The sequence below is a fragment of the Mesoplodon mirus genome (genome assembly GCF_964341445.2).
Source record: "Mesoplodon mirus genome assembly, chromosome: 15".
NCBI lineage: Eukaryota > Metazoa > Chordata > Mammalia > Artiodactyla > Ziphiidae > Mesoplodon > Mesoplodon mirus.
This window is the reverse complement of record NC_138991.1, coordinates 61,660,838-61,674,216: the sequence shown is the minus strand read 5'-3', so window position 1 is coordinate 61,674,216 and position 13,379 is coordinate 61,660,838. Positions and strand designations below refer to the sequence as shown.

Here is a 13,379-nt window from a genome sequence, read left to right as displayed (position 1 = left end):
CTACTGGTCATATAAGCATTTCCTGGGTGACTGCCAGGGAGCCGTTGTCGGGCACAGGGGTAACCCCCAGGAGCTTCCACATGAAGGGGTACATGTGGATGCTGTCAAAAGGCTCAGCCAGGTGATTCTTCTTGAGATCTGGCCCAAAAGCTCTGAATATGATCTTCCTGTCCATGTAGACATTATCAAAGCCATGATCTCCTTTGTTGAAATATAATTTGCTCAAAAATAATAATAACAAAAGAGCCATTTTAGATTCCAGTCCCCTGAAAGAAAACTGCCCTTTAGTTAATGTCATGCTTGTTGGATCCAGGAAATCTTTGAAAACTTAAATGACAAGGAAGGACACTGCTGTTTGCAGTGGCAGAGAGAGGAAGGAATGGAAGATCTTTAAGGAAGAGAATAAAGAAAAACATATCCATTAGAAACAGCATTAAGATAGTAATACTGACAGTTATAATAGGCTTAAACATAGAGGGCTTACTGTGTACTGTGAATTGTTCTGAATGCTTTATAAAGTGAGGGCACTATCATTATCATCCCCATTTTACAGCTGAGGAAACTGCCCTGAGTCATGTAGTAGCCAGTGTTGGAGCAGGTATCTGAACCCAGACTGGTTCTAGAGCCAGGTATGTTTCTTAAGGCACAGAAGTGCATCTATCTATCTACATCATTTTGGGGTCAGGGAGAGGATTAGAGAGGAGGGAGTAAGGACTGTAGGTAATTGTTTAATGAATGCTGGGTAGGTTTTTGTCTGTCCTCCTTTTCAAATGACTAGGTAACATCAGTCACAGCATAGCACTGTTTATATTTTCTTAGGACCAACATATATTCTGGCATGTAAGACATGTGATGCTCTGTATATTGAAAAGTTGGTCTCCTATTTGGCTTGTTCAGTATAGAAAGCGCTTGTCTGTTCAGCTTAAGCTCCCTCACCTGTCTAAAGAAAGTGGTCCAATGGCCTTTGAGGCCATGGAGCAGCCTGTTAAGAACTGTTAAGTGCCCCCCAGTGACGGCCTCATGTTCTTTGCAAGCTCCTCAGTCCTGAAGTGAGAAGAGTCACGCCCATCAAGGCAGGCAGGTGGGTGGGAATCTGAGAAGTGGGTTCAACGAGAGCATTGAGGCCCAAAGGATTTTCTGTCTAATGGTCAGTTTTCTGGAAGATTAAACTGATCACAGCATCCTGTCCCTCAGACTGTCTGGTTGGTCACTCTGGGAATATGACTGTTTGATTAAATGTCTTAACATCCCTCTCAACCTGTTACATCATGAACCAGGTTTAAAAAGAGGCCAGTGACTATGGAATCTTTTCTTGGCAAGGCCTTATTAGCTCCAGGCCACTTGAAGTATTACACAATACCAATAAAGTGTTGCATTTTACTGTGAATGTTTCCACTAACAATAAACAATAAGCTTATGAGTTTTCCCATACCTGTTATACTCTGGACTTGTAGCAAGCTGAGTATACAGATTGCAAACATAATGTTTGACTCCTGTTCATAGCCTTAGACAAGGATTCTTCAAACTGTACCGGGGATGGTCTTCTGTCATGTGATGTTTAAACATCACCTGAACTTTGTTCTGCCATGAATTATTGGTTAGTAGTTAAAAAAAAAAAAAGACCTCACTTATGTCTCACAATTAGTATTGATTTTGGTACTTTCTTCTCTAGGCTTCCTTATTTTTTTCATAATGGCTTTGTTGAGATATAATTCATAAATGATGCAATATACCCATTTAAAGTATACAATTCAGTGATGTCTGATGTATTCACAGAGTTGTGAAACTATCATCACAACCAATTTTAGAACACTTACATCCCCCCAAAAGAAAGCCTGTACCCTTCAGCTGTTACTCCCCATTCACTCCAACTTCCCCTGGCCCTAGACAAACACAAGTCTATGCCCTGTGTCTATAGATTTGTGTATTCTGGACATTTCATTTAAATGGAATCATACAATATGTGGTCTTTTGCATCTGACTTCTTTCACGGAGCATAATGTTCTCAAGGTTCATTCAAATTATAACATGTATTGTACTTCGTTTCCTTTTAGTTGTTACATAATATTCCACTGTATGGATAGACCCTAATTTGTTTACACATTCATCAGTTGATGGGCATTTGGGTTGTTTCCACCTTTTGTTTATTATGAATAATGCTGCTGTGGGCATCTGTGTATAAATTTTTAAGGATTGCCTTTTTCTGGATATATGCAAATGGGAACCAGAAGGTGTTTTTTTGGGTCAATCTCCTGGTGATCTGTGCATAATGATCAAACACATAGGCTTGGGTTCAGACATCAGCCTTACACTTCTAATCCCAAATCACTTCTCTCTAGCTTTAGTTTCTTCCTCATTAAAATGGGGAGATAAGAGTACCTATCTTTAGGGTTGTTGGGAAGACAAAAATGAAATAACTCATGTTAAATTTTTAACATAGCCCTGGACACTTAACCTTGGTCAGGGATGTGTGTCATTATCATTGCATAATGGTAACGTGGGACAGGATGGGTTGTCTGGGATGTGGGGTGGGGGGTGGGGAACACTTGGAAAACAGTGGGTTGTGACTCATCATGCATGAACTTATGTGTTAATTTTTTTCAGAACGGTCCTTCCCTAGTGACTGCCTTCCAAATTCAAGATGGAATTTATTCATTTTAGAATCTACTCACCCCATTGATGTTATAACCAGAGTCGGCATACATCACAATTGGCAAGACCTGCTCGTGTTTGGCAAAATGGAAGCGTTCTGGAAATTCCTCCCTCTTGTAGACATTGAGGTGAAGGTGTGCATTTTTCAGCGCTTGGTAAACGGCTTCCTCTTGCCCTGGTTTGGGCAGGAGCATTCCAAAGCTGCCATAGTCTACAATATCAAACTTGACCAAGTCCCTGAAGCTGATGTAGTTTGTCAGGAGGATCTCGGTGACTTTGGGCTTCTTTTTCACAGTGGTCATGCCGTGGTCAGATGTGATGATGACATTGAGGTGCTCAGTCAAGCTGTGCCTCTCAGTGGCTTCCAACAGGTACCCGATGGTTCTGTCGATTTGCTGAGTCATTACCCTCCTGTTCTCTGTCTCGGGCCCAAAGCGGTGTCCCACATTATCTGGCTCTCCGTAGTACAGAGTCACGAAGTCAAAGTCTTCCTTACTGAACCAGTTCATGATGGTATCGATGTTCTCCCTCCACTCCGTCTCGTTGCTATCTGGGTCGGTGTACGGCTCCACCAGGGACCGCTGGACGGCCTCCCCTTTGTACTTGGCGCCTCCCTCGGGATAGTGGAATGACGCTGTTTTCCTCCCCTGCAAGTGCAAGAAGAAAAGTCTATCAGGGCCATTTCTCCTATCTTTCTCATAATGTGCAAAGTCCAACGTGTCAGCATCCCTGCCCCAGTCCAAAGGTATGGAAAACATGTGGCTTCAGAGTCAGACAGGATTGGGCTTCGTTCCTGGCATCACCAGGATCTCATGGAATCTAAAACACCGTTAACTGTGAGAAGTGCCGTTATGTTATGTGCTCCTACGAAGAAAAATGCTGCCTATGAAACCATGACACTCCAGTGACTGGCGTATGCGTTCCAATTTGGGACTGCAAAATGAAAAAAACAGTGCCTTAGAATGGAAGAAAAATGGCACTTTCTAAGCTGGTGATGGTGAGTAAGTTTAATCTCTTAGTGCTTCAATGTTCCTACCTGTAAAATGCCAAAAAATTGATGGGATTTTTGTGAGGGTTAATCCAGGTAACTTTAAGATAAAGTATTGGGCATTGTGTTTTGGCCATAGTAGGCACTCTTTTCTTTGTCTCTAGACCTAAGAAGCCACCACAAGCCTTCCCCGGTGTGTGCAGTGGACAGCTATTATGATTGCCTGCCCAGCACCCCCTCCCCTGTCTGCTGGTTTGGAGCATCTGACATCCCCTGGTGGCTCTCCTCCCTACTCTTGCTCCGTGCAAGTTGTGTTGGGTCCACATCAGGCTCCAGAGGTGGGATGTGGCTCTGGCCTGGCCAGTCAGAGGATGCTGCATCCCCTGGCCACAGCAATTGGTTCAGCCTTGGGCCCAGGTCTCAGTCAGAGCCCATGAGATAAGATCTGTGGATTTCCTCTGGGGCTGTTGGAGAGGGGAGAATCTGCCTAATTGGTTCCCATGTATAATGTTTATAAAATTGGAGGGTGTTTGTATGAAGGGGAGACTGTCATCTTGTTCCCTCTGCAGATGTCTGCTCAGCCACTGGGCTTGACGCCCAACCCAGAGGCAGACAATAGGGCAGTTAAAGGTGTGCTCGATGCTGGATTGCCTGGGTTTATCTTTTCTCTCCCACTTGGATGCATGTCACTCAGATGCTCTCCACCTCTGTTTCCTCATCTGTAAAACGGGGATGTTAATGCCACCTCGTGGGGTGGTTGTGAGGACTAAATGCATGTGGAGCATGTTAGTTAGTGTTCAATGAGCTCAGCTTTTAGTTTCCTGGAGAGGAACAAAGAGCAATGGGCCAGACTGCATGGTCAGACGAAGAGGGGGCAATGATTATCTCCTCCAGTTCCTGTCTCCTGAGGGGTCCTGAAGGTGGATCTGAAATGTGCCTGTAGACCCTAAGGTTGGGGTCTGCAGAAGGAAGATGAGATTGGAGCCTCCAGTCATGGCAGAAATGGCTGCAGCATGGGGCATGGGATTCCTTACGTCAGAGGAATGGGGTGGGTCAGCCATGAAATGCAGCTGAGTCTTATAAGGCCTGGGCAGGGCCTGGGGTTGCTGCTTGACCCTGAAGCCCTTGTCATTGGGGCCCAGTGACCTTTACCTTCTATGTCAGGCCATGGGCAACTACACAGGGCAGTAGATAACAGCCAACAGGAAAAGGGCCCTGGCCTACCACCAAGCCATCACGGGAGGAGCTGCCATCTCTTCCCTCTCCTTGTCACCAGTGCGTAAGCCAGGGAAAGAGGTATGGGGGGGCCTGAGAGGAGTAGACCATACTCCTTCTACCCCAGGCTGCTGGGGCCACCAGAGGGTTTACAGTGAGGGTAGGGAGCATGCGGGGGAGCAGAGCTTTGTCTTGGTTACAGATGAAGGATTTATTCTGAGCCAAACTGAGTCTTCAGACCGAAAGTGAGGCTGTGTTAACAACACAAGTGATTTCAAAGTCATGAAAATATTAAGTGATTTGCTCCCCAGCAGATAGCTAGATTTTGACATAGCTTGGTAAAATTGTTAGGAAAATAAAATAATTTTATGTACACTCACCAACAAGTTAACAATAAGATGGACCCATCTCACTAAATAGTTTCTGTTTTAAAGCAGCTCCTCAACCAGGACTGGCACATAGTATGAGCTTGATAGATTTCTGGTTCCATGAAAGACTGACCTGCTTATTTGGGGAGCAAGTATTTTCCTTCATCTTGGCTATTAACTTGAGGGCTGTTCTGAGACACTTCTTGTATCACCCAAGATTTGGATGTTCTGAAAAACACTGTACAGTTCATTGGCTTTAAAAAACCAAGAGAAGGGGGCTTCCCTGGTGGCGCAGTGGTTGAGAGTCCGCCTGCCGATGCAGGGGACACGGGTTCGTGCCCCGATCCCGGAAGATCCCACATGCCGCGGAGTGGCTGGGCCCGCGAGCCATGGCCGCGGAGCCTGTGTGTCCGGAGCCTGTGCTCTGCAACGGGAGAGGCCACAGCAGTGAGAGGCCCGCGTACAGCAAAAAAAAAAAAACAAAACAAAACAAAACAAAAAAAAAACCAAGAGAAGGCGCTGGTGTAACGGTGTCAATTTGGTATGGAGAACAAATTACAGGGAAGAATTGTGGGATAGTGGCACCTGGGTTGTGGCTATCTGGTCTACAAATGGGCAGAAAATTATAACTAAGCATAATGCCAAAACTTCCCATGTACCATTTGAGAGAGAGAAGCAGGAAACGAATTTGGAAGTTGTAGGGGATGCTGTTGGTACCCCACCCAGATCCCCTTACTGGGCCTGCACCCACACCCATTTCCATGAGGGTGGCTGCTAATGTCTCTCAGTTCCCTCATGTTCTGGAAAATTCCCTTGCCAAGTGGCCAAGTCCTGCCTCACCTGGGCAGGTAGGTATCCTGTACTGCTCCTCTATCCCCAGCAGCTCATGGCCAGTGACTGACATCAGGACATAAAGCCAGCTCCCTGGCTTCAGGGTGGGATGACTTGGGGGTGCAATTCATGTTCCAGTGCTCCCTGTGAGATCAGGCTGAAGCTGGTCTCCAGCTGAGGCCACATCTCACTTAGGTCCTCCTCCTGCCCTGTCAGTTTTCCTCACTCCCATCTCCTGAGAACTCTCCCTTAATACATTATGAGCACCACATCCCTGCCTCAGGCTCTGCTTTTAGGAAGCTTGACTTAAGACAGAAGTCTTAATACTAAGTACTTTGCAAGGTTCCAGAAGCTCTGCTATCCATAGCTGTAGGTGAAATATTGTCCCCTCTGCCCTCCAGATTCATTACTTATTTTGAGATCCAGTTTTATTTTCTCTAAAGCACTTTCCCCAACCTGAAATTACCTTAATTTGCTTACTTTTTTACTATCTAGTTCCCTCCTCTAGAATGTGAGCTCTGGGAAATCAGGGGCTGTGCTGATCTTGTTGAACATACTTTTCCTGGGACCTAGAACAGGCCTGGCTCAGAGTAAGTGCTGACTGCTGATTAAATGTGTGTTGAATGAATGCATGAATCATGTCTCCTTTTAGGGGTGGAAAACCCATCCTGTTCTCACTCTTGATTAACTTATGGAAATAGTTACAGAAATGCTTTCGCTTTTGGGTTCTAGCATCTTATTTGTAACCTCTACAGGTAACTCATTTTCCTTTCTGATAATAGAATTTTTATGGTTGCTTTAACTTGCAAATCCTCTAATATTTATTGCATTTCTGATTGGCATTAGACATAATTCTCAGTTTTTAGCGACGGTACTTTAACATCCATGTAAATTGACTTTGCTGTCAAGTATGGAATTGACTGGAAGGATGAAGCTTCTAACGTTTTGTAGAACATAGTTTGACTGGCTATTTTATTATTTAGAATAAGCTGACATTGACATTGTGAGGGTCTTAGGCAGCCCTGCATATCCAGTTAAGTATTTGCATGTTAAATCTCAGATGTTCCTAACTTGAAATTGTTTTCTTGTGCTGTGTTCTCAACACATATTGTTTCTTTCTTTCTTTTATTTTTATTTTTATTTTATTTTTTATTTATTTATTTTTTTTGTGGTACACGGGCCTCTCACTGTTGTGGTCTCTCCCGTTGCGGAGCACAGGCCCCGGACGCGCAGGCTCAGCGGCCATGGCTCACGGGCCCAGCCGCTCCGCGGCATGTGGGATCTTCCTGGACTGGGGCACGAACCCGCATCCCTTGCATCAGCAGGTGGACTCTCCACCACTGCGCCACCAGGGAAGCCCTCTTTTTTTTTTTTTTTTTAATTTATTTATTTGGCTGAGTTGGGTCTCCGCTGCTGCATGTGGGCTTTCTCTAGTTGCAGCGAGCGGGGCCTGCTCTTGGCTGAGGTGTGCGGGCTTCTCACTGCGGTGGCTTCTCATTTCGGGGCATGGGCTCTAGGCACATGGGCTTCAGTAGTTGTAGCACGTGCGCTCAGTAGTTGTGGCTTGCGGGCTCTAGAGCACAGGCTCAGTAGTTGTGGCGCATGGACCCAGTTGTTCCGTGGCATGTGGGATCCTCCCGGACCAGGGGTTGAACCAGTGTCCCCTGAATTGGCAGGTGGATTCTTAACCACTGCGCCACCAGGGAAGTCCCTCAACACGTACTCTTTCTTTAAAGATATCCCAAGCTGTAGTCTTAGGAAACTATGATTTTTCTCACTTGGTCCCATAGGAATTTGAGGATGTATGCTGCTTTGTGAAATGAGCTTCAGAGAGAAATGTGTGTGTGAGCATGTGTACACACAGACACAGACACACACACACACACACACAACATTTGACTCTGTTTATTTGGGACCTGTGATAAGCAAAAGTGCTATTTTCTACAGATACTTCTGAGAAACAATCTCAGCACTTAATTGGATGCAAAAGAGTGGGTATTTACTATTCTACCCTTTAATTAGCATAATCAGTGTTTCCAGTAGCAATAACAGTTGGAAAATCGCTAGTTTTACTGGGTGCATTATCCTTCCTTAGTGTAATGTTGCATCAGTGTGGCTATTACTCTTAAGTTGCTGGTTTAAAACAAGAGTTGGGGGCTTCCCTGGTGGCACAGTGGTTGAGAGTCCACCTGTGGATGCAGGGGACACGGGTTCGTGCCACGGTCTGGGAAGATCCCACATGCCGCGGAGCGGCTGGGCCCGTGAGCCATGGCCGCTGAGCCTGCGCGTCCAGAGCCTGTGCTCCACAACGGGAGAGGCCACAACAGTGAGAGGCCCGCGTACTGCAAAAAAAACCCCCCCAAAACCCGCCAAGAGTTGGTACTTCTTATGGCAAAGCCTGACTGTTGGGTTTTGTACAGAATCTACCAAAACTCTTCAGAACCAATCATTAAGGAAGGAGTTTTAGTTTGGTTTTTTCTGTCTTGTCTCCTAGTTTGGGTTTTTCTGTCTTGTCTCCTTTTTTAGGGGACTGAATTAATGTCAAAAAGCGCACGGGTTTTAGGAAGGCCTGTGAAGTGTTCATCACAGTTGTGCTTTGGTGGAGAGTATGTTTAATGGTTAAGGGAAAGGAGTTGGTTACTTGTTCTAGGGAATGGCTGAGAGGAAAGAGATGGACTCCATGTTTTTGAAATTCAGAAGTTGAGGTTGGTTCTGAGTGTTTTCATTGCTTTTCTGTATTCTGGAGGCGTCACTGAACAGAAGGAAGCTAGATGGCCAAGATTCTGTGTTTTCTCCCCCTCCCACACGTTTTTGGAGGTCGGATTATTATTCTCAGAATCTTTATGATGTGTGATAGACACGGCTTGAGCCAATACTGGGATGCATTATGTTTCTATTAATACTTTTCTAAGCAGAAGCTGACGGCACCCTCTTTCTCACACTTCTTCCAAGTTTGGAAGCTATTGTCTGGAGACCTGGCTGACACCGAGAACTGTAGCTGCCCTCCCCACCCTCTCTCCAAATCCCCTCCTGGTGGTAGCCTACCATGGTCCTGTCTTGGAAGACATGAGAATCTCACCCACATCATCCCTCTGCCATTTCACATCTTAATATGCTCTGTGGCTTTTCCATAGAGAGGAGAAACATGCTCCTAGGTTTTTATGGTTTTCCTGGGTCTCACAGTCATGGCTGTCCGCCTTTCTCTGAGAATTAGGGCTTACTGAACTTGGTGAAACATCTCAGCCATTGATCAGGTTCAGTTATCCCAGGAGCTCATTTAAAATCCCAGCCTGCTCTCATTGGAGCCTCTCTGTTCATAGCCTGACCATTAGGGAAGTCCTGATGGAGTGGATACACTCGTGGACCGTGGATGGTGGAGACAAAGGTGGTTGGGAATCCCGTCTCCTAGGCATCGTCTGCCAAGGGACACTGATTCTCATGAATCATGATGGACTCTGGCAGTATTAATGTCACTGATGGAAAACATTTTAGTCCTATTAAAGGTTAATGCATCAGTCTCCACAAAGCCTGCCTGGAAGAGACTCAGAAGAAGGAAGGAATTTTCCAATGATGGGTACAGGGCAGGCCGCCCTCCTGCAGCCCCGCCCGACAATGCAGATGTGCCCCCGAATGGCATTTGGCATTTGTCCCCCTGTTTCCGGGACGGGAAGGGTTGACCTGGGGCCGCAGGTTTGCTCTGATTACAGGAGCTTTTGCACCACCTCCTCAGGGAGCTGGCTGATGGCCCTGTCCCAGGCAGGAGCTGCTAATGGCAGAATGTGATGCACCAACTTGACATTCGCTTGCCAAACAAGTGATGTGTTGTCAGTCGCCTGGCCCTGCACCAGACCCTCTTTTTGCACAACTGCTTATGAATTCAGCAAAGAAGAAAAGCACTGATTATGAATTGAGCAGGAGGAAACAAAGTCCTGCAAATAAACGACAAGGAGACAAGAACCATGTATAAGAAAACACCAGGAAGGGAGAATGCCACCAGAAGCCTCATGCCAGTGAACAAATTCCTTAGCAAGAGAGGCCCTGGGTTTTGAATAGTGAATTAAGGAAGACTATCCAGACCTTCTTAGCAGCTAGGCAGATACAAGATTCACTCTGAAATCAATGACTAAATGCTTTGGCCACTGAAGTAATATTATGTCATGGTTAAAAGTTAAGAGCTGAACTCAGAGTGAGTTCAAATCCCGGCTCTGCCTCTCACTAACTCTGTGACTGTGAGAAGTTATGGTATCACCTGGTGCCTCAGTTTACTCATCTGTTAAAGGGGCATAACCTTACACCCACCTCAGGGTTGTGATAAATTAATATACGTAAAGCACTTAAATCAGGGCCTGGTGCATAGTGAGTGTTATGGTTGTTATTTTTCTTGTATGGACAGAGTTTATTTGCATGGTCTATGCCTCAAAGTTTAAAAATGTGACAGAAGAGGAAGGACTCTAGAGCCCAATACTTAGGGGGAGAAAATGAACCTGAGGTAGAGTAGGGTCATTGACAGGCCCCTGTGATTCTTCTAGAGCTGTGTTGTCCAATATGGTAGCCCCTTGCCTGTGTAGTATTTAGATTTAAATTGAAATTAATTAAAATGAAATACAATTAAACATTCACTTCCTCAGTCTTACCAGTCACATTTCAAGGGCTCAGTTACCACCTGTGGCTTGTGTCTTCCACATTGGACCATGCAGAATAGAACATGTCCATTATCACAGAATGTTCCATTGGATAGTTCTGGCCTAGAGCTATAGTGACCTGTAGCTGAAGTCCTGCTAAAATGGTTCAGTCTCCATTCATAGGAATGACTGATCATTTCGAGCATTTAGTGCCAAACAACTTACATGCGTTATCACAGTTAATCCTCCCAACAAGCCTATGAAGCAGGGATTCTGGCCATCCTCATTCTACAGGTGGGGCAAATCAAGCACAGAGTGGAGGTCATTGCTGAAGGTCACATAGCTGGAGAAAGGTGGAGCTGGTTGGACCCTGCTCTGGGAGTGTAAGTCCACAGACTGTTCTGAGCTGCTGCAATTACACCCCCTTTCAATGTAATGTGCACGGCATGGGCTGGGAGCACAGAGATGAAGTGTCAGGGCCCGAGGAAGCTTTGGAGCCAAGGCTGGTGTCTTGGAGGAAGAGGAGGAGGATCTGTTCTGAAGTGATGACTCTGGAAGCTCATTGAGAAAATGCAAAAGCTGGCAACAGGTTTGGGGCTGGAAGTTCAACGCACAAATCTGATTTCTGCCTTTTCAAAGCAATAATGAATGGCTGCTGGGATACTTTCAAGCAAATGTTCTCATCAGAGCTTTTCATGCCTTGAGTGGTCAACTTTGTTCCTGAGGGCTTTTATGCCTAAGTCAGAGGCAAGTGTATGAAGAGATATTTATTAAAGAGCTGCTGGGTCCAGACCCTATGATGAGCCCTGGAGGTACAATCATGATTAAGCCAACTCTGCCCTCATGGAGCCTCATCCATCCATAACAGCTAAAACTTACTGAGATATGCATTAAGTGCACATCTTATTTAATCCTTACATGAACTCTATTAAATGAGAGCATCATCATGATCCCTATACCACATTTAGGGAAACAGATGCCTAGAGAGGTTAAGTCATTTGCCCAAGGCCACACAACGTCTAACCCCCCACCCACATGCCTAGGAATGAGAGATGATGTCCCAGGAAGTCAGCCCAGGGTTTCTGGTGGTACCTGTCTCTGGGCTGTGATCCAGAGGGGGAGAATGCCATTGTCCAACCACTCAGTCTTGTTCTGTGTGGTCTTGAAGGAATACTTCCAGAGTGTCTCTTTGTTAAACATCATGTTGTGAATGACTCTGTGATCTTCGATCCAGCGACCTTGGGAATAAAGGAGAGAAGGTACTGGTAAGTTCTGTGAACGGATGCTGCCAGGGGTGTCCATGTGTTCTTAAGACCACCTCCCCCAGCATCCTTCCGGTTGGCCTACTTAATCCTGGGGCTGTCCCTCTGGGCTTCAGACTTGTTTCTCTGGGATGCAAACATTGGCAGCCACAAAGGAAGGGTCATCACATCTCACACCTGTCAGATTAGATCTGCTCCCTGGAACAGACCTGTCAGCCCTGGGAGAAGTTGGTGTTGGCTGTGGAAGCTGATGAGGGAGGGGGGAAGGCAGGGGGTGGGGAGGCCAAGTTCCTTGGGTTATTCTGTGTCCAGAAGCTGAGGACCTGGGATTTGGACACTTCCTGTGGGATGAGTTTCCTCATTTGCTCGTGACGATATAATTCTATATGGAACATCCAGTGGACCTGATTCTCAGCAAACATCCCAGGGTTTCTCCTAGGACTCCCACGGGCTGCGCTGTTTGAGGGAATGAGGAAGGATTTCCTTCTTTGTTTCTTTTTTTTTGCCATGTGGCATGTGGGATCCTCATTCCCTGACAAGGGATCAAACCTGCCCCCCCTGCCCCCGCCTCACGTTGGAAGTGTGGAGTCTTAACCACTGGACCACCAGGGAAGTCCCAGGAAGGATTTCTAGACATAGATGGGTGCAGACTTATTTCTTTCTGCTTAGGGAAAGAAGACAGATACTGGGGGAATGTAAGCTAGATTGTTCTTCAGAACATAGCAATTGAACCAGATATGGAAAAAACCCCTGTGATCTTACATTGCACCAGGGAAAGGGGACTGCACGTGGAGGCCAGTCTAAAGAGGGAGCTGAAAGATCCAAGGAGAGAGCTGAGTGTCCACTCCCTCGCCTCCTGGGAGATGAAGCCTCTGGGTGACCCTACTGACTGTAATAAGATAGTGATGATGTCTCCAATGTCCATGGTAAGAGGGACATTCTGTGACTAGAACTTGATGGTCATGGGCACAGAGAAGGGAAAAGCTCTCCATTGGGTCAGAGTCGCTGCCAGACTGCTGGTGGGTAAAGTCCCCCTAGGGTGGCCAAAGCTTTCAATGGGGAAGAAGCAAGCACAGTTGTGGTTTTATTGTTTCTGCCTTGCCGGCAGGCCTGACAGCCAACCACGAGTGGGGTCACCAGAAAGAAGTTGTGCTGCTGCCAGGGATTGGGACCTCGAGGTGTCAAGATTTGGTCAGGGATCAAGTCAGACGGTTGACAGGGGAAGAGCATGGACTTCGAGTCCATGAGAGCTGGGCGCCAACCCTGACTTGGCTTCTGAACTTGCTGTGTGAACTTGAACAAGCCTTGGTTTGCATGTGTAATGGGGGGTAGGGTCTGTGTGATGGAATCATGGTACACATTTACCATCATGCCATACGCCAGCACCTTTTTCCGAGTTACTTTGGGAACATTAACTCATCTAAAGCTCCCAATAGCCCTG

General features: G+C 46.2%; 1 pseudogene across 1 annotated transcript in view; it reads right to left on the bottom strand.

Annotated features, from left to right (window-relative positions):
* The window catches only part of LOC309816757 (ectonucleotide pyrophosphatase/phosphodiesterase family member 7-like), a 30,693-nt pseudogene that overhangs the window by 1,305 nt on the left and 16,009 nt on the right, over positions 1–13,379 (bottom strand). Inside the window, exons 2-5 of the transcript in view lie at positions 11,769–11,915; positions 2,673–3,299; positions 1,433–1,458; positions 5–221 (exon numbers count right to left, since the gene is read on the bottom strand). The product of the transcript in view is annotated as an ectonucleotide pyrophosphatase/phosphodiesterase family member 7-like (transcript). The remainder of the gene's footprint in view (positions 1–4; positions 222–1,432; positions 1,459–2,672; positions 3,300–11,768; positions 11,916–13,379) is intronic.